Consider the following 22284-nt stretch of genomic DNA (forward strand, 5'->3'; position numbering starts at 1 on the left):
GTACCAATTCTAGAACCAGTACAAACATTGAATAATTAAACCTTTTTATGAAAATATATTTTGCTCTTGGTTTTTTTTAAATTTGTTAGTACAAAAATGTATTTCCAAATATTGCCGCAGTTTCTAACACACAAACATCCAACTGAATTATCTAACGTTGCTCTGTTCTTAAATAATTGAAATAAAACTGATCATAAATGTCTTCAAAGAATTAAAAGGCGTAATATCTGTTACTAACACTACATAAGTTACATTGTCCAGCTGTTTCAATATTTTCAGTGAATGAAATAGAGATAAAAAAAAATCGGAAAAACGGAATGTATTTTCCGTAAAAGGTGCTACGAGTATGAAATAATATCAGCAACAAAACGGGTGCCACATGTGGAGCAGGATCTGCTTGCCTTCCGGAGCACCTGAGATCACCCTCAGTTTTTGGTGGGGTTCGTCTTGCTCAGTCTTTAGTTTTCGATGTTGTTTCTTGTGTAGTATTATTTTTCTGTTTGTCTTTTTCATTTTTAGTCATGGCGTTGTCAGTTTATTTTGTTTTTTTAAGTTTGACTGTTCATCTGGTATCTTTTGCCCCTCTTGTGTAAAGCAATCATCTTGTATCCAAACAATGTTATATTCAATAATATCTTAATTCAGAAAATAAATAGTATTGTTCTGTATACTGTATTTATGTGTAACACTTATAAAACTTGTCCATCCCCAACCGTTTCTAATTCCCAAAACTGTCAATATCGTCAAAAAAGTCCTTAAAATTCCAAAATCGCCCAAACAAATCTGATTTTACATCCCCCAAATTCGCCAAAACATGTCCACATTGAAACACCAGAACATTTCAAAATGGAAGTTATAATCAATGTATACATCAAACGTTAACGGGCATACAATGATTGGGGGCATGATTACAGACTTCGGGATTTGGTTGCAGACTTCTTAAAAAACACAAGGCCGCTATCTAAATACATCTGGAGTAAAGGGGAAGTGAGGCGTATAGACAGATGTCCAGGTCACATTTTGGGGGGAAGTGACGGAATTGTAGTTAGGACATTTGCAACATATCTGCTCTTTTCTTTGAAACGTTATATATTCCATAACGATAAAAAAAACTCGTTATTTCTACTTCACCACTTCGAAGATATAACGCATACAGTTATATGAAATGAAACTGCTGGGAGTTATTGAAAAAAATACGTAAAGATACAATAAACAGTTTTAAAAGATGAAAGCTTCTCTTGTGTCAAAAGCAAATTATAATTTTACTTCTGCAAACAACAACACGATAAACGAAACATTTATTAAGTCATGTATTAAACAATATAAGAATCTATCATATTCTATAAATACTAGGATCTTTTGCTTTTTGCTTGAAGCGATAATTTTCTTTTCTATGCAGTAGATTCTGGGAATTCGTTATTCCATTTATTTTTTTTAAATCGTTTTGTCATTACTCGTATCTCTTTATCCTTAACCTTTTCTCTTTCCAGTTTCTTGTAATTCAAAAATGATATTGATTTCGTTAAGAATTTCACTATGGTCAGTACATCAATCAGTACGACGAGGCCAACGACTATACAAATAAAAGTAGCTCCGGCTAATCCCATCCTCTCCGATGATTTCCGTTTATCAGGAGCAGATGTACGCTTGCGAATGCTAGACGATAGTGTTGTTTTATTTAATTCCAGGTATTTTCTAATCTCCTTTAATTCTGATTCAAGTTCTATAAGTAATTCTTGTCTGGTTTTGTTTGCAATTAATTTAGAACCCCAATGTTCCAACCTCCTCCTATATTCACACCTGCATGGCTGCATATGTGCTGAAAATAATTGCAATATCTATGACACAGTATGAATTGATAGCTTTGATTTTGTTTACAATGACAATAACATTTAAGTAACAACATGATTGTGTTCCTGATATTCGTATTTGACACATATTGTTTTCTTGTAAATCCATTATTTCATTACAAACAAGTTGTACATCAAACAATATGACTCAATTATTTAGATGTAAGTTGTATTTGTTTTTTTTTTAAATATTTTCAAGGAATATCTATATTTCGACATGGCTACTAATTTGTGTCTCTGCTGTCTAAAGAGGAACTTTTTTCAAATGAAATTTTACTCATAACGATGTTCTAACATGTGACGACATCAGGAACGGTTTATTGAGAAATCACTGTAACGACATTAGTTTAAACCGAGACAACAGAGCTTCATAAATGGATTATACTAATACAGATCCAGTAGAGAACCCTATAATATGCATCAAATCGGATAAAATGATCTTGAACTAAACTTCTATTACTATATATATATATACGACGATAATTATTCATTCACTATTATTATTAAATGCTGGCAAAGCTAGATATATTAGTAATTGCAATAATATTTTAACATATTCTCAGCCATAGCAAATACTCTTTAGGGTATGTGTGTGTAGTGTATCATATTTTTTTTTACTTCTTTATACATGTTATAACTGATTTTAAAGCCTCGGTCACACCTTACCGGATAGCTCGAACGGACGCCTAACGGATAAAAAAAAAGTTATCCGTTGACAAAATTTTTATCTGTTGGGAGTCCGTTGGTTTACTAACGGACATGTAACGAATGCCTAACGGACACACAACGGACATTGAACGTACGTGAAACGGATACGTACCGGACAGAACGGACGTCGAACGTACATCCAACGGACGAGTACCGGATAAAACGGACACCTAACGGAAGCGTAACGGATAAAACGGATGAACAAAATAATCTGAAAATTAAAGGCAATAAACCATCTAAAAATTTAAGGCAATAAACCATCGGAAAATTAAAAGCAATAAACCATCTGAAAATTAAAGGCAATAAACCACATACACGTGACCTTAAAATGATTGTATCTAGTACATGTATATATGTTATAATATTTGCTTCTGGGAAAGTGTGGTCAGTAGGACAGGTATCAAGGTCACACGTACCAAACAAATAGAACAATTTATCCGATTCTTTTTTACGTTTTTACACACGAGGGTCACTTTAGTTAACAGGTTTAGTTGATTTTATTTTGTATTGCGTCTTGTTTAGCATGATATGTGTGCAAATATAGAGCTACTCTGATTAAAAAAAATCAAGGTAGAAGCAGTGCGGTAATTCAGTCTTATAGAGTTTAAGTTGATTTTCTGAATTTGTTTATATTATGTACCTCTGGTATGAAAACGGATAATGTGTTATACGGAACTCTTCATCCGTACTGCATGCTACGATATTTTGCTCCAGGCAAGGCGTCTAAGTGTAATTGCTAACTTGAGTCCTGGTTCCAGTGGATTTCTGTAAAAGGTATTCTGCTTGGCTATGCGAGGTCCAACTTGCAATATCTCGTCGAACATCTCTGTGGGCATTCGAAGGAAGTGTACAAAGGACTGCCGATCCTCCCGCCTAAGTTCGGTCATGAGTTGGTCATATAGACCAAAACTGCATCGTCTTTCAGGACTAAGCCATGGTCGTGTCCACCATCTCCTTTGTCTTCTCCTTCTTCTCCTTTCGACAGCTATAAGGTTTATATTTGCTACATTTAAGTTGAGTCTGGCCTGAATAAGGGCTGTTTGGTAGCGAAGACGTGCTCTTACTCCAAGATCCATCACGAATAATAAATATTCATGACACTCAAGAAAATCTGACATACCAATTATTGGCATTTCTAACGCGAAATTTCAATTGGCATTTGTCCGTTTTACATCCGGTAGGCATCCGTTTTATCCGTTATCCTTCCGTTAATGTCCGTTTCACATCCGTTTTATCCGTTAGGCGTCCGTTAGGCGTCCGTTAGGCGTCCGGTAGACGTCCGTTGGTGAATTGGTCTACCGGATCTCCAACGGATGCATAACGGACACGTAACGGATACAAAACGGACGAGTACCGTACAAAACGGACGCCTAACGGACGTTCAACGGACATTTTATCCGTTGGACGTCCGTTCAAAGTTTTGAACATGCTCAAAATTTTCCACCGGACAGAACGGACGTCAACGGATAAAACGGACGCTTAACGGACATGCAACGGATATGGACGGACGCCTAACGGATAAGAACGGACGTCTAACGGACATGAACGGATTGAAAAAAAGTTATCCGTTAGGCGTCCGTTCGAGCTATCCGGTAAGGTGTGACCGAGGCTTAACAGTAAATACCTGTATATGATGCCCGATATAACCTCTAATTGAATAAAACAAAGTGAATGAAAAAAAAGAAGCTCGATCTTCAATTTGAAAAATGCATGCTGTGAATTCTTTATTCTCGTGAAAACCGGTATTCCACGTACAATAATTATTCCACAGTAATAAAATAAGTACACTATCAACTGTTAAAAGAGCAATACACAAAATCACATTGGTAGCTACAAACAATTTGTATATTCAGGATGAAAATGTAGCTTCTTTCGTATTGTAGGCAAAACATTGATTAAGGTGGTACCTAACACTACAGGGAGATAACTCTGTAAAATCAGCTAAACGTTTTTATTACGTTGTGTTGTTAAAGGAATATTAAGCTTTTCAATGATCAAAATTAGTGTTTGTCAAACGCTATATAACCAGTGTATTTTTTCTGATAAAATGCTTGGTTTAAATATTTGGAAATTTTTATATTTTTGTTATAGGGTCAAAGTAAATCATTTGTCAAAATTTTATGAAAATTAAACGAGCCAAAAACATTTCAGTGAATGTGTTAGGTACCACCTTAAAACATGTTTCTAATTTTTCATGTAAAAAAGATTATACGTTACACATTATGGATACGGTATAATCAACCTATTTCTGATTCTTCATAGGCATACCGATTTATTAAGTAAATCTTAACCCTTTTCTGTTGGAAATTGACATTTAGCAAATATTTTTGGCACATCATGTCAATAAACTTTTTTTTTTAAATATCTTTTATTTCTTGTGAAAAACCTTCAAGCATATTTCGAGGCTTTATATTATTACGATGTTTTTTCCACGTATTTTCTTCCTGATTTATACAGTATTTTTCGATTTTATATATTGTAAGATGTTGTTGATTCAATAGTTTGTGCATTGTTTCCGAGAAACATGAGCATCACACACTTATATTGGTGTTTAACCCCGAACTATAGTAACAAAGACATTTTGAAATGCTATCAGGCTTTCAGACAGTCAAATACATACATGAAACAATAGTGTATGGCATCTTGTTTATCATAATAGAAATTAGTGGCAAAAATATGTGTAAAATACTCTTATGCTTTCATTTGGATACATTTTATACATGCAATCTTGGTTGACATCTCTTTTAATATTATAGAAAATAGTGTCAAAACAATTTAAAACAATATTTAAAAAAAAGATGTGTTTGACAAAGTTGATGTCAATTGCATTTAAACTTAAAAAAACATTCAAAATGTTTTATCTCATTAGTTGTGGTGAAATCGTTTGTAAATGACAATTAACTCAGTATAAAACAAAAAGAAAAATTGATGCAATATAATGATTTGACATACTTGCATTTACATACAGCCTCATCTCCACTGTTTGCATTGACCCAGAACTGTTTCTCACAATGCATTTATAACAACCCTCATCTGTCCATTTTACGCGTTCAAAAATCAAATTAGGTGATGTAGTATTTCCGCCTCTTGCGTACTCAGAAACTATAACACTGGTTCCATTCACGGACCTTGTCCAACTCAGTTCAGTGATATTGAGCATGTCTGTCACATTACAAGTCAGAGTAACACGTTCATCCTCTTGTTTTGTAATATCTGTTAACCAAAAAGGGCAAAAGTAAGAACGGTAAATCTTTAATAATGTTGTGTATGTCTGACAATTCATTAACTGTGGATTAATTTCCTGAAGAAAAAAACAACATATTTTTTATTCAATGTATTTTTTTCACTTCTTTTTTTATCAACGACTTAGGAAAAGGTATACCTGTGAGTTTTTCAACATTTCCCAACATGGTAATTGTATTCCTTTACAACGATTTGAGCGTGTGTAGTATAAAACGCTAAAACTGTCTTGCTATGACTGTTTTTATTATATAATGTGCAAATACATTTATTTGACGTGAAATTATCCTTATATTAGCAGCAAGTATCTTTAAATGATGACCAAACATTTTTATATGATGTGCAAATATACTTATATGATGTGCATATATACTTATATGATGTGCAAACATTCTTTTATGATGTGCAAATGTACTTATATGATGTGCAAATGTACTAAAATGATGTGCAACCATTACTATATGATAAGGAAATATCCTTATATGATATGCAAAGATCTTTATATGATGTGCAAACGTAATAATATGATGTGCAAGTGTACTTATATGATATTAGAAAATACTTATTTGATTTGCATTTTCTCTTATATACTGTGCATAACATCAGTATATATGCATCATATAATGACAAGTGCACACCATGTAATGGTAAATACACATCGTATAATGAAAAAAGGGATAACAACACAGTTTCGGCGATCCATAGTGTAATATTAATTTGGGTTTTCTTTAAACTTAGAAATAATTTTAATATAGGAATAGTCAATTTTTTTTATCATATTTCGTTTCATTTTATCATATAATTTCGGGATAATGAAAAAAAAATCTTTCAATATTTTAAAAAGATGAATATCTAACGTAAATAAAAAAGCGCAGAAATCTATTTATAAATTGTTTACACTTTATAACCATAAGTTAAATGAGAAGTTGTGATGTGATTGCCAATGGGATTCAACAAAGTTCAAACAAAGTGAATGTTATAGTAGTCAGTATTTCGGTCCTGACATGATGTAACAATCTTTGCTAAAATTGTCCGTTTATAATTTTGAAAATTATTAAGAAACTAAGGTTTCAACTCCCTCAAGCAAAGCTGGCTTTAGATGGATTTGGCTGTTTATTTTAGGTATTTTTGACATATAGCTCTTTAACGGTTCCGGTACTTTCAAATGTTTGGCTTTGAGCGTTCCTGATGAAGGTAAATCAAGAAAAGCGCTTCGGACGCAAGCAATTATTAAACGTGTTGTTTTCAATATTTTATAAGTTATTGTCAACAATCTAAAGAACGTATACCGTATAGTCAATAGGACCGTAAGATACCAGAGGGATATTCAAACTAACTGATAGATAAAAAATAAGCTGAACTGTGGTAATGACATGAATATCTACAATATAACTATATCTGAAGAGCGTACAGCCATGAATATTGAAGTGTATTATTTCATTTTCAAGGACTTCCGTGTAACTATGTAGTTTCTAAATCATGCCACCAAATTACCAACAAATGTCGGCTTCTTATATTCTGTGATAACATAATAAATTACAATGTTCATGCTATTTTGATTTTAATTAGAATATGCTACGGCAAACAGACTACATTATGAGATTTTCTGTTTTTTTTATGTTCTGTGATGAACAATGTAGAATTGCATTTTGTTCTTAGCGACTGTTCCAGAAATTCACACAGAACATGCAGATCTTGTATTAGTCATCATCTTCATCACATTAGGTTTCTAGTTAATCAGACAATTAGATACCAAAATACCACTCTGTTGCATTACAAACCGATAAATGTACAACAGAAGCGGTGAAAAAAAAATATGAAGATATGTCAAATACTTTTAATTTTCACGATATTCCACGTTTTGCAAACATAAACATATGAACAAGTTTTAAAAGTAACTCCCTATAATGGAGATATTATTGAGGATTGATTATGATCCTTAATTGAGGTACTCTCTCTTCACCGTCAGAATCGGCTTTAAAAAAGCATGTGTAGCAACTTTTTAAGACAAATTCATTCTTCAAAGTGTATATCTATATCATATTTAAGCTTGAACAACACTCTGAAAAAAACCGTTGGCTACACTCAGAAATTAATGTAAATAAACCAAATAAACTGTATGCCGCTTAGCAGCAAATAGTTGAGTATTGTACGGAGATTATAATAAGAACTTTGAGATATCATTGTTTCTTGGTTTCGGGAGTACCAGTTATCTGTGATGATGTGACACAATTTAAGTTCATTTGTGAAAATATTGTTAATATATTAACAATGATTCATTTACCCTTATGTTTCTGACAGCATATTTTTCTACTGGTACGGCATTTGGCACTTAACCATCCAATTGCACCATTCACAACACATTCTTTTGGAGGTGTGTTAACTTTAGGTTCACCTCATCAACAAAAAAAGAAAATTATTTATTTAATACTGCACAGGGATTGTTGTATTGCTGTTGTGAGTGTTGAGGAAAATGTTTCTTAATCTAATGGTTTGATTTGCTTGTTACTGTTTACATAATTCATTACTTGAAGGATATATAAATTGCTGACTTACTCGAATATTATTATCAATCTGATTATAAGAAAAATCACTTAAGATAGAGAACATTCGGAAATCCAAATATTAAATAGATCTCTACATCATTCTTCTAATTTGGATCAACATAATAAGGGTGAGTAATTATGTACACATGCGTAATCACAACTCAGTTGTGAGCTATGCTCACAAACAATTGAAATATTGATATGATAAGTTTCTATAGGGCCGTAAATGTAACAATTGCTGTGGGATATTTTAAAGTCTATCATATTAATTAATCAATCAAACTTGTCATAGAAAGATGGAAATTCTTGTTTATTTCGATAACTTATCAGACACTTTTAAATAATAACACATTTAAACGCATCATGTGCCCATCTATTCGTATATTGCGATGTGGAACCGTCGATCCAGGTCGAATCTGAGTTGCTTTTGCTGTGATATACTAGTCCAATCCAATACCCTTTACCCAACCTGTTAGAATATTAAGCGTGTGGACTTTGTAGGGCGTTTTTGTGCTAAAATAGTTACATCTTAGTAAGACTTCGGACAACTGACAGAATAATATTAAACAGTGTATCTGTTTAATTCAATTGTGTGTATGGACACAGGGTTAACTGGAATTTTGCAAGAGGAATAGCAAAGACAAACAAATTACGGAATGAAGCATAAGAGTAATATACTTGTAAAAGATTGCTAAACAACTAGGAACTAATGTAAGACAGAAATAAATGAAAATTACGTTGGCAAAATTATAATATGAATCAGTTAACGCTGTATGTACACAACCTCCATCTATCAGCTTTAATAAATATTTTTTTTTTAAATTGTCGTTATTCATTCAAATATTGCATTTTAAATTGCTGCGTTAGGTTACAAAAATAATAAAATCTTACTAAAAACAAATTTAAGAAAGTATGTTAACCTTGCATTTAAACGTCTAGTATGTTTGTGCTAATTTTGCTTCAATTGCTTTTAGTTAAAATTCATCATTGTGTAGAGATGTATAAAAACCGGGTTACTTGAAACAATATACCAATGTTCCGGACCATATGAGTATTTGGACCATACGCGTATGGTCATGACCATATGCGTATACTCATATGGTCCGACCGTACACGTATGGTCGGACTATATGAGTATATACTCGTATGGTTATTAACAAGCCGGACCATATGAGTATTTTGACCATATAGATAATTTTTTTTTAAATATGCATCACAAACGTTTCAATAATCAATTGACTTTATCTAAAAACACAATGATGGTTACATGACAATGTATTAATTTGAAGGCTACGTTAAAGTTGAATATTGATGCCAAAGTTAATTGTCATCGCTTATTACATTGGTCGTGGCTATTTGACAGGCACCGGCAAAATGACAAATTTGCTATTTAACTGGCGCCGGCATACATGCTTACAGAAAAAATGCTATTTTGCCGGCCCTGATTAAATTATATCTCACTGGAATTAAAATGTAAGAATAATAATTAAATATCAAAATTTTTAATTTATATTGATTTAATTACAAAATACTGTCAAGAAGATGCATGGGAAGCTTTTCAGAGCGTATTTAAAGAAAAGAAAAAGCACCCCATCTACATATGTAACATATGAACACATGACGCAGATTCAAAGGAAGCCAGAGTAATGTGTAGTTCCTGTTTGGAGTGGCAACATTTACCTTGTGCTAAACTAAAACAACTTTCAAAGGCAAAGAATTGTGTTTGTAACACTGATTAATGAATGGTTATTATTTATATTTTATTTTGAATTAATTGAACCATACAATTATTTTTTTACTCTTCACAATGAATTTTTATTGCTTGATATTGTAATAATTGTATAATTTGCAGTTATAATAAAGCTTTTTTGTTCTCTACTAATCACACCAAACAACAGTTTAATTAGGGACGGCTAAATAGCAAATTTGCTATTTTGCCGGTGCCGGTCAAATAGCAACTGACTATTACATTCTTGCATGTACGCTTATGGTGACATTTACTTCCACACGGTAACATAACTTTTTTTCGCATTTGCACGTCACAGTTGTGAATGATCCTTTTCAGTTACACCTTTTGTTTGCAAGTAAAAAGATATCCTTTTTTGTAGCTTCGTGCAGTGATGCCGAGGTTTTGGGTTATTCCGATGTGTCTACAGTGTTTATGAAGCTCTAGATTTCAAATATCGTAACATGACTACATCACACCATATTCACCAAACAACTTGAAGAACATATGTTCCTTGTCAGGGACTTCTTTTGTAATATTTTATTTAGAAGTTTTTGGAAGTTATCTTTACAAGTCGACATATTGCTATTCACTCGTAATAACAAATCGGTAATTGACATCGGTATAAAATGTGTTTATTATAGTATTGACTAGGTAGAAAATTAACTATATGCAACTTCTTATTTTCATTTACTTCATCTCTTTCTTATAATATGATAATAAAATAACCTATATGATAGCGTATTTTTAAGAAACCATATGAAGAGTTTAAAAGTATTCACTGTTAATTACCCCGACCATACGCGTTCGGTCGGTTCATACGCGTATGGTCGGACCATATGCGTATATACCCATGTGGTCATGACCATACGCGTATGGTCCAAATACTCATATATTCTGGAACATACTAATTCAAAAAACATGATAACACGAAGAGAAATAGCGGAGAAACTATAGTAAGATAAAGTGAAACACAACTTCAGCACGTAAAATAAAATCGATTACGTTGTATAAAGTAACGCTGATTATTTTTCTAATTTGCAAGGATACTTTCTGATAAACATTTTGAGGAATTAGACATGAATCAATTGGGTAGATATTTACATTCGAAATATGATAACCCTCAATAATGTTTATCTATATACTTCAAAATATTCGACAATACATGTATTGTTTATCTATGCCTGTGTACTAGACCATTATGTTGACTGACTGGCAAGAATGTAAAACACAAATACTATCTGTTAATACCTAGTTGTATTGGTTTAGTGGTTTCAGTGGAGAAGATATGTGAAGCAGTTAACGTCTTAGAGACGAACTATGAAAATCGAAGCTCTTTTTGGATGGTAAGCTTAGACAATTTTTAATCAGATGGTGTTAACAGGTTCATGGCAGTACCAACAAGAAAGGCCCGGAAGAAATGTTATTTAAACAATTTGAAATTAAAAAAAAACAAAACAATATGTCTGTCAGTTTTTGCGGTGTGCAGTTGCGTTTTCGTTCGTTTTTTTTTGTCATAATTTTATCAATCTCTCTTCGTAGTTTTTTCGCCTCGTGGTATCATCAGCTTAATTTCTGATAATTGACACTCTATATATATATATTCATAAAAACCTACGTTGACATTATGAATTCTTCTTTTGCCGTCTTTGGCATGAACATTTCAGCATTTCGACTCTGACAAAATGTCATGGCATCTGAAAAATTCTTCCTACCTTGATGCAGAAGGTAATATTTAGACCCATGACAGCTCAATATGCCTGATTTATAAAAGCACAAGTTTACAGTTTATTGCATGTGTTTCAACTGTTTATGTTTATCGTAATTTAACATGTGGTATTTTCTGACACCTAATGTTGTCACCCTATTACTTTTAAGCTAAATAATAGTACACACAAATGATATGGGGTGTACATCCCTGACAAAAAATCACAAAACTTAAAAGCAAAGGAAGTATGTTTGTAATTTTGTACTTCTTAATCAAATATTTGCAAAAAGGAATCATACACCCTCGAGCTAAAATCACGAAAACGTCATGTTGTCAATGGTCGACCAAAAGAAATACCTCGACTGTCACGAGCGGCACTAGAATGTACAGATGCTTTACAAACATAATAAATTATTAATATTTTCTGACAAATTCTATACGCTTGACGTTTTCAAGGGAACATCAGAGTATTATCAGATCAGGGAAAAGGGCCGTTTTATTTCTTTTGCCGAAGTCTTTTGTATTCATTATTTTTAAATTGCCAAATCGCAAGCGGAAACCCTGATCGTTACAAAATGTACATACTAAATTTGAATATAACATTGTACCGATTTGACATTTGATCGATTTAGTTATGAAAAAAAAAACAACTTTACGTGATCTTAAGATAAACTTTAATGTCAAATCAAATCATAAGAGAAAAAAAAAAGACACAGCCATTTTTATGTTACTTTGAGCAAAAGTTTAGCTTATCGTTCCGTATTGAAATATTTAGGTGTCATATATTGTCGCCATATAAAAAAAATCAAATGAGGCGCAGGACACTACTTGTAAATTCTTGACGGAAAAATAAATGCTAAGTCATCCATCTACTTGTATAGAAGTAATTAACTTACAGTTTCACTTAGTAAAAAAAACAAACGTATGTGTCGCTGATATTATACATTAAGAACAGTGCTTCCACGCTTATGTTCAACCAAAAATAGCATAGTGGGGAACTATAACGATAAACACAAAATCCCGACAAAGCCCTGATCAAAAATCAAAACAAACTATCAAACAATGCTATTTTCAATTTCAATTTCCTTTTTTTTTCTCGTATTCTACATTTTTAGACTGTTAAATCAAATTACGCTTGATAAGTGTACATGAATTCGGTGTTACATTTCAAATTATAAATAATAAATAAGTAACATTTTAAAATGTAAATGGAGGTCAATAAAAATGAACGAAATCAATCGTTATCAACGAAAACAGACGGATTGAAGAACAACTGTCATATTTCTGACTTGGTACAGATATTTTCTAAAAACTTGAGGCTATAAAAAGCCTGTGTTACTCACGTGTGCATGAATCTTCAACGATATCCACTTTTTATTAAAAATAATCATTTAATTGGATAACCCTTTGCCGTTCATGCATGTTGAAGTATATATATATATATATCTTAGTCTGTTGTTAAATTTTCTTCCTTTTCAAAGTTTCTTTTTGTTGATAATTATAGTTTTCAAGATACCAAGCAATAAATACCCAAAAGGAAGTATCATCTCAGGGCAATAACGTCAATACAGCATATACTGAAGATGTCAACATTAATTAATGTGGACACGTTTGGTTCAGTTTGAGAGGAGTTGGCCATTTCAACAGTTAAGGGACGACAGAAGCCAAGTAATGGTAAAATCGTATACTGACCATTCGGGTTAGAAAGGTTAACCAATGTATGTTAAACATTATCTTTATAGTAAAATATACCGCCCACTTATTTTGTATATGTTTGTAGTTCTGTTATATTGATAATATTAGGGGAGCATCTAAAACATACATTAAATGATGACATGAAATTAATTGGGATTCAGCGGCAAAAAACTATGTAAACATTCACCACAGAATACATCACAGCTGACCAAAAAATTCAAGCCAACATTCAAATAAATCGGACAAAGGCGTTTACACAAAACGTTGTGATTGATAGAAAAATTAACACAAACATTATGCGGTTCAGGGCAGACTTACGTATACCACAGGGAAAAAACGATAGCAGGATGCATACATTATGAGTCAAGTCAAAGTTCATTCAACCAAACGAAATCATAGCAACAAGAAGATGTGTAATTAGAAAACTGTTTATTATACACCACAAAAGTCTAAAAGTCTGAAAAAAACAATTTGTGTCTTAATTTGCATGAATTTTTACTCGACATTCTCCAAAAGAATGACTTGTGACTTAATTTTTCTAGACAAATTCTCATTTATATTTAATTTGTATGAAATTTAATCGACATGTTCTCGACATTCTGTGTATGGTCTAAACATTTCTTGACAAGTTCTTGACCTTTGAATACTGTCTTTAAATCTTTCGCAAATTCCCGACAATCTAATTTTTTCTCAGTATGGCTTGACATACTGTAAACCAACTTATTTTCGTGGATACTTAATTTCGCGTTTGGCCCCGTCTAGTCCACTTCGCGGCTATTTAATTTCGCAATTTTCTTATTTACTTAAGGTGGTTAAATCAGAAAAGATCAAAATTCTACATATTCGCGTTATTTTGCTACTCGCAAAAGTCTCGAAAATAAATCACTCGCGAAAATAGGTTGGTTAACAGTATTCTGAACATTTTGAGTTGTGTCTTAAATTTACTTGACAATTCTGAGTTTTACAAATCATTAGCAATATTCATGATATAACTTTAATCTTTATTTTTCTTTGTATAATATACTGTTGTTTCAAGTTACACTTATTACAACAAAAATAAAAGTTGGGCATGTAAAATAATTGAAAATTTGGGTATATAGATATTTTTACGAATACAAATATTGATATGAAATCTAAAGTATTAACAATACAAATGTTGGTATATTGATATAAAGCAATTTAAATGTGGGTTTTTAAATAATTACAAATATTGATTCCTAAATAATTACTAAATGATTAAAACCAATCATACTGTAGACATATTTCATTCTACATTCATAATATTCAATGTTTATAAATAGCAAAGTATTATTTATCCTAATTCTTGATTGAACAGAAGAAAATTTGTGTAATGTAATCTGTTGGAATATATATTAAGTATTACACGTAGACAGGATGTTCCCCATCAAATTAAGATATTCCACACCCCAGCGTACACGCAACTGTCATATCATATGGAAAATTACTGCTTTACCTTAAATCAGGCATACAACTTATCAGTTGACCTATCATGCCACTACAATTTAAAAGTTTGTTGACAGATGAAAATGAAAATCATCATTTTTATTAAAAAAAAAAAGAGATTTAAAATGGAATCTCTTTATCAAAATTATGAAGTTAAGTATATTAACACAAAAAAAAATTGAATAATTTCCCAAAGATTAAAAGAAAAGTATTATCTACTCTAGATCTGGGAATAATAAAAAACAACCTGTATTTTTAATGGGTCCCATCAATGATTTCTATATAAATCATGGGTCTTATGAAATGGATCTCAAACAGACATGCATAATATAGATCTAAACATTGTTTTCTTTTCAGGAGGGAGTTATCACAATATTTATTTTTGATAAAAAATTATGAAATTCAACACTCAATTTTGAATAAATAATGTTTTTGGTTGTTCTAAAAAATGATTAAGGTTTTTGAATCAAGATGGGAACAAATTCTTTAACCTAAAAGAAAGCCTCCCCCTCTTTTTTAGCCACACAAACGCAAAAGATAAATTTTGGGGTCCTTAGTCATAAAAGAGACACATGGTCACATTTTAAAACTGCCTCAAGTCACCTATTTTAGTAAAGCAAATTTGACTGGCAGTTTTGCGAACAGCAAAAATCCAAATGAATTTTTTGTCAGTAACTTTGACATATATTCCAAGTGAAAACAATTAATTAAACGTTCAATAAAAATAAATCCAAATAAAAATACATGGGGGGCTATTCAGGGTATCCAAACTTAGTTGCACCCAAAGGATATCTTACTATCAAAATTAATCCTTGATGCTTTAAAGTTTAGTTTAGCCATAAAAAAGAGGAGTATATTACAGCAATAGAAAGTCATAGACGGTGCAGAATGAGTATGTACACATCCAGGCGATATGTATACTGCTGAGATAGTGTCAAGACATATTTAAGACTGTCACGAATGTGTTGAATTATATTCAGACAGCTTTAAGACTGTCAAGAATGTGTAAATGAATATTCAGACATTATTTAGAATGTCTAGAGTATGCCAAAACATATTCAGACACTTTAAAGAATGTCAAGAATATGTCAAGACTGATCGAGACAAATTTAAGACAGTCAATAATTGGTCGAGACTAATCTAGACTCTTATCAGATGGTACACGAAGTGTCGAGAAATTTTTAGACAATGTTCATACTGTCAAGACACTTTTAGAGAAAACTCAAGAATCTTACTAGACAAATTCATACTATGTTAAGAATTTAAAAAAAATATTCAGACAAATAAAGAATGTCGAGTAAAAATTCATGCAAATTCAGACAAAAACTGTTTTTTTCAGACCTTTTGAATTTTGTAGTGATTTAAAATGATATACAACTACAACACGTATTGCACCTATATAACGCAAGACTTTCGTGTATCATTTTGAAGTAGACACTGGATATTTATCTATTTAGGTATTGTTATTTCCTATGAACAATTAGAAAAAAGTACGGGACGTTATATCACATACACTGTCTAATTAATTGTTTTCTCAGACACAGAATACCTTCACAAATATGTCGAATTCGAGGTACATGTAAGGAATCAAAGCGCGGACGAAACAGTCTTTGATTCTTTGAAACTTCGTACGGACACCGTATCCTGTTATATTTGTGACATGTCATTCATCCTTTGCCGTTCATAATTTCTCCACATAAACGCATTGTACGAAATGCAACTATAACACTACAAGATCGATTAAAGCTGTTAATCAAAGAAACAGTCGATGCCTAATGATTATTAATATACCCGTTTTAGATTTTTTCATACTGTTACATGTAATTACAGATTTAGTCTAGGAAGTTATAGATTATTTCATATACTTACCAACTATTGACAAGAATGTGTTGAAGAGCAAAAATGTCTGGAATATAATTAACCAAAAATGCTGCTGTATCATTCTCCTTCGAAATCATATGCGTATGTGCGATGTGATTTTGTTTTAAGCCGTAAACATAGTATAGCATGGTCTTATATTTCAATCGTATTAGATATCTAAAAATTGCAAATTGCACTTTTATTTCAATATTCAAACAGGAATCAACTTAGTACCAGGACCATTTGGAGACTAAAACAAACACATTGTCAAATAATATCCACGTACTTCCATATTTTGCAGAGTTATTGGTTTAATCGTAAGATAACATTGTTTTACACAATAATAAATTTGTTAGATTATCCTTCATTATATATTGATAACTGATAATATGTCTGGCAAATATTTGCAATTTAATACTAACACAATATATAGAGTTATAAAGATTGGAAAATTAAATAAGGACCAATGATAAACCCTTACTCGTTTATAGAATCATGTGCAATACCAACGTAAACTTATAAAAAATATAAAATAGCTGAATTACACTAGTAACGGGAAATGTTTAAACCGGATTTTCAGACTAATTCATTTTTAACAACTTTTTCATCTTAGTACAAGGTAAACACTTAAAGTATATTAGTCAAATTGTTTTAAAAACAGAATGGTTGTCTTTTATTAGGTCTTTCCACTTTTCTGTGGAAAGACCTATTGTTTTTCTTCTGATTATTTTTTTTTTCTTCCGCCTAATTTTGTTCTTGTGATAAACATTTGTTTCGCAATATGTCGCTTAGATATTTTGTATATGATATCGAACAGTTTATGCGCTTTTGAAATTTACCCTGCGTAAACAAATACTTTTCTTTGTAGGAGTTATCTCCCCAAACACTGTTTTCCTTGTTATCGCATCTCCTTCGCAACCGTAAAAGATTATGACAAATTTATTTTACAAAATTGCTCGTTATATCCTTCGCATGATTTGTCCTATTTTGACCGAAGCGATATGACCGCTCCATATGAGAGTAATTTCCCCTTATGCATCTGATATAAGTGATATGAATTTCTATCTTATAAACCATAAGTGATAGAGACCTAGGATCTTTTGATTTGAGGTCCTTGGTCCCAAAAAATGAAAATTAGGTCAAGGTCAAAGGTCAAGGTCATATTTTAATATTTGAATTTGGCTTATTTTCACTTATATCCAAAGACTGTATAAGATATCAACAAATTATTTTTACTAAATTGTTAGTTGCGACATGTCGTAAGATGTAAATTTTGATTGCAAGCGTACTTTGAATGTAAAAGGGAGTTTTCTCCCCTCTTGTATTAAAAAATACGCGTTTGGTGATATAACTCATTAACGAAATATAATTAAGACCTAAGGTCTTTTGATTTGAGGTCCTTGGTTTATGACCTTGAAATTGATCTCAAGGTCATAGCTTAATTTGAAGTTCTAGATTTTGACCTTTGCTTTTATTCTATATGTATACATGATAAAGATATACAACTTTTAGAAAAAGGTATCAAACCATTTAACCTTGAAAAAAACAACCGGAAGTGACCTTTTGTAAACCGGAAGTAGCTGTTTTCTTGTACTTTATTAATATAAAAGTATATAGAACCAGATATTTTTGGAATCAGTGTCAAGTAAATATTCAAATATAATCGTAAGTAACATTTTTCAAACCGGAAGTAACAAATTATCTCCCTTATCTAAAAAAATGTATGGAAACAATATATTTTTGGAATCAGCTCACTAGGAGCTATCATTTGACGATTGAAATGACATTTTAAACTTAGTTTCACAACTTTTCATATCAAAATACATTGTTTTGATGGAAAGACCTTCAATTGTTCTCTGAACAATTGGTTTTTAATTTTGTTTATTTTTGTGTTTTCTGTAAAGAATAACGTTTAAAATACATATCAGAGAAATCCAAACTTTCATACTGCATGGTTTTGATACACAAACTTCTGATTTATAATCTTAACTTCAACATCCACAGATAATCATGAAAATAAACTTGGTATTACTCCTGCTATTCCGTTAACATGTGTTTGTAATCTTTATTTGAACTGTCTTATTCGTTTATGATATTTTAAAATCGATAAACTACTGCCTTAATTTGAAAGGAAAAGTTATTTCTTCTGATCTTTGAATGACAATTAGCAAAGTGCAAATTTAAGAAAATGGAAACCTTCTTTGATATGGCTTCTGAATATTGAGTCGGCAAACAATCTTATTGAGAAAACAATCCCCGCGCTTGATTCATAGACAAACAACAAATAAGAAAACACAATTCAAAAATTACTATAGTTACATAAATTTGCAAATAATATACACGCTCTCTGGGACTCCAATATGCACACATCTGTTAAAACAGATGGCAAGCAATTAAGGAGAGTGAATTGTTAAAATAATCGGAACCTTCGATCGAAAAATTAGTTTGTCTGCATAACACAGCAGAACCAACAAATCATATACGTGTACATGCATTATTTCAATGAAACATAATATGCAGAAATATACACGTTCTAGTTACATAGCACAAGCAACATATCCTTCGCTTGTGCATGTTTTCTGTTCCTAAATGATTGTAATGGGTATCATAATGTCGATATTACAATCCCGTACCATTTCCTCCCGAATGTTACCTACCGAATTATACTTATTATTGGGTTTGCCATAATATTAAAAAAACATGACAACTCCATATTTGGAGCAGAAAATATTGTGCATTTCAAACTTTTTTTTTCTGAACTCATAATAGATGCGTCAAATTTGGCCATGTTGGATAACGAATACGCTATCACATCGTCCGCCCAGAAAAGGGACTTCGTTTAGACACATTGACACAATCTTTACACGTTAATTACATTTGGAGCAAGATCTACTTACCCTTCCGTAGCACCTGAGATCGCCCCAAGGTTTTGGTGGAATTCGTGTTGCGCAGTCTTTACTTTTTGTCTAGTGTACTTTTTTTTGTCTGTTTTTTTCTTTTTTTTAGCCATAGCCTTGTCAGTTTATTTTCGATAATATTAGTTTGACTGTTTCACTGGTATCTTTCGCGTCTCTTTTTAACAACCATTGTAACAACTATCTAATCTGTCTTGAAGATGCATGTTGCATATCAAAATGTTAGTCTTAATAAAAAAAAAAAGCCTTCATTGCGATTGATTACAGTCCAGTCTTGTATAATGGTTGAATTATATATAAATATACTAAATAAATAAATGATTTGGAAAATACGTTGAAGGTATAAAAAGTCATGAGAATTCCGAATGCAATTAGGTTATATCCGGGCACTCTGGTTCTAAACCTTGGTTTCATCTGGGTTTTCTGGTTCTGAACCTTGGTTCTTTGGTTCAAAACCATGGTAACTGGTTTAACATCCGGGTTGTTTGGTTAAGGCAACCCAACTTCCTGGTTCCATCTGGGTTCTATTCTAGATCATTCCAATGTTCCCGTTGAACATACATTTGACATAACAGAAGATAACCGCAAGTCTCCAAATAAAAAGGTAAAGTAGGTCAAAGACGCTAAAATTGTTTTATAACATTCAACATTTTCTCATCGACGGTAAAAGAAGCTAATAAGGTATTTATCTTCTCATTTTAATTATTTTGATAAGGAAACTAGATAAAAATAAAGCATCGTATAGATTTTCAAAATGAACCTAAGTATACAGTACATCGAACATTCTTTTATTTAATTCAGTCGTTCTGTTATCATTTTTTTTCTTTTACTCATCCCTTATTTACGTAAATATGTCTAGAAATTTTAAAACCACCCAATTAGGACATGTCGTTTATATGGCTAACGATATGTGCATCTAGCCACTTGACCAGTTGACGACTTACATATATATTCGATTGCACATTTATTTTCAAGTTCGACTGAATTTTATTTAATGGCTTTGTAATAATGAAAGAAATACATGTGAAGTATATGTAACAAATCTTTTTGTTCAAAATATAATGTTAAAAGACATATAGAGGAAAGTGATGATCAATAAGTTGGTAAGCTTTAATTAGTTGGAAAATAACTTGTAAAATATAATAGCATAAATAAAATGTATATGTACAATAAATTTGTCAAATTTGATACTCATTCAGTCATTGTGAAGGGCATGCATATAGTCATTCGGCCAAAAATAAAGAAATCAAAATTAAGATTGAATATTTTTATAACAAAATTATGTGTACATGTGTTAATGACAGTGCTGGTGGGATGTGTATCACCAGCACAATAGTCAGAACTTCTGTGTTGGCGCCATAATTAAGGGGCATAAAGTGTTACCCTAGTCCGAACGTCCCGAACGTCCCATAAAACGGGTTCCGCTAACCTAACTTAAGTTTGCCTCAACCAAATACTACAAAACTTGTACACAATATATAAAAGAAGCTGGTGCATGAGTGCCAAGAAACTCTCCACAAGAGACTAAATGACACAGAAATTAACAACTATACAATGTAGCCTAGGTCACCACACGGTCTTCAACAATGAGCAAGGTTCATACCACAAAGTCAGTTATTAAAGGCACCGACATGACAATGTAAAACAATTCAAACGAAAAAAAAAACCGGTCTAATTTATGTACAAAAAATAAACGAAACACAAGATAGGCACGTTCATATAAAATAAGGCGGGGTTAAACATGTTAGCGGGATCCCAACCCTCCACCTAATGTGGCAAGAGTGCCAATGAGAACTCTCAACAAGAGACCAAATGACATAAACAATAACAACTATAGGTCATATACAGCTTTCAACAATGAGCAAAATCAATACTGCATATAGTCAGCAATAAAAGGCACTGAAATGACATTATAAAATAATATTCAAACGAGAAAATAATTGAACAAATTTATGTACATAGAATGAACGAAAAACAAGTATGTAACACATAAAAAACGTCAACCATTGAATTACAGGCTCATGACTTAACACAGGCACATACATACCGAAAAAGGCGGATTGAATATGTAAGCGGGATCCCCACCTCAACATAAAATCAAATTTGAAATTTTTAAGTGTCACTTTTACCGTTCAAGAGTTATCATGTCCCTTTAAAAACATAAGAAGTGCTGACTCTTTCGATTCCTCTCTCTTTAATAAGTATGACTCAATCAAATGTTGGGAACCTTATACGCGATTAGCATTACCCCATAACACAGATCTATTAAGTTCGATATTGGGTCCCGATGGCGTCACTGTTCATGAGTTTTTAGATGTAAAAAGTTTTGGTACGAGTACCAAGGATACAAATGTCAACCCGGAGCCTTGAGATAGGAAAACTGCTAACTATGTTGTTTCCGTTCTTTAACTTTAATTTGCTTCAACCAAATGTTTTGAAAATTATTCACAATGCTTATGGTCACAAAACGGTCAAAATTACGCGAATCATGCATCTATTTGTGAAAGTTTATTCATTACTTTCACAAGCAGGGGCATCTGTGGTTATTAGACATATTCTACATTTATTTCAG

The 22284-nt window shown here is 32.0% G+C and overlaps 1 long non-coding RNA gene across 1 annotated transcript; it reads right to left on the reverse strand.

Moving 5' to 3' along the window:
- Nucleotides 1-1378: 1378 nt before the first annotated feature.
- LOC143043358 (uncharacterized) lies at nt 1379-16930 on the reverse strand. The gene is made up of 3 exons (XR_012968335.1): nt 16807-16930; nt 5511-5771; nt 1379-1819 (listed from the first exon to the last, which is right to left on the reverse strand). It is a non-coding gene; the product is annotated as an uncharacterized LOC143043358 (long non-coding RNA).
- Nucleotides 16931-22284: the final 5354 nt, after the last annotated feature.

Source organism: Mytilus galloprovincialis, chromosome 8 (genome assembly GCF_965363235.1).
Source record: "Mytilus galloprovincialis chromosome 8, xbMytGall1.hap1.1, whole genome shotgun sequence".
NCBI lineage: Eukaryota > Metazoa > Mollusca > Bivalvia > Mytilida > Mytilidae > Mytilus > Mytilus galloprovincialis.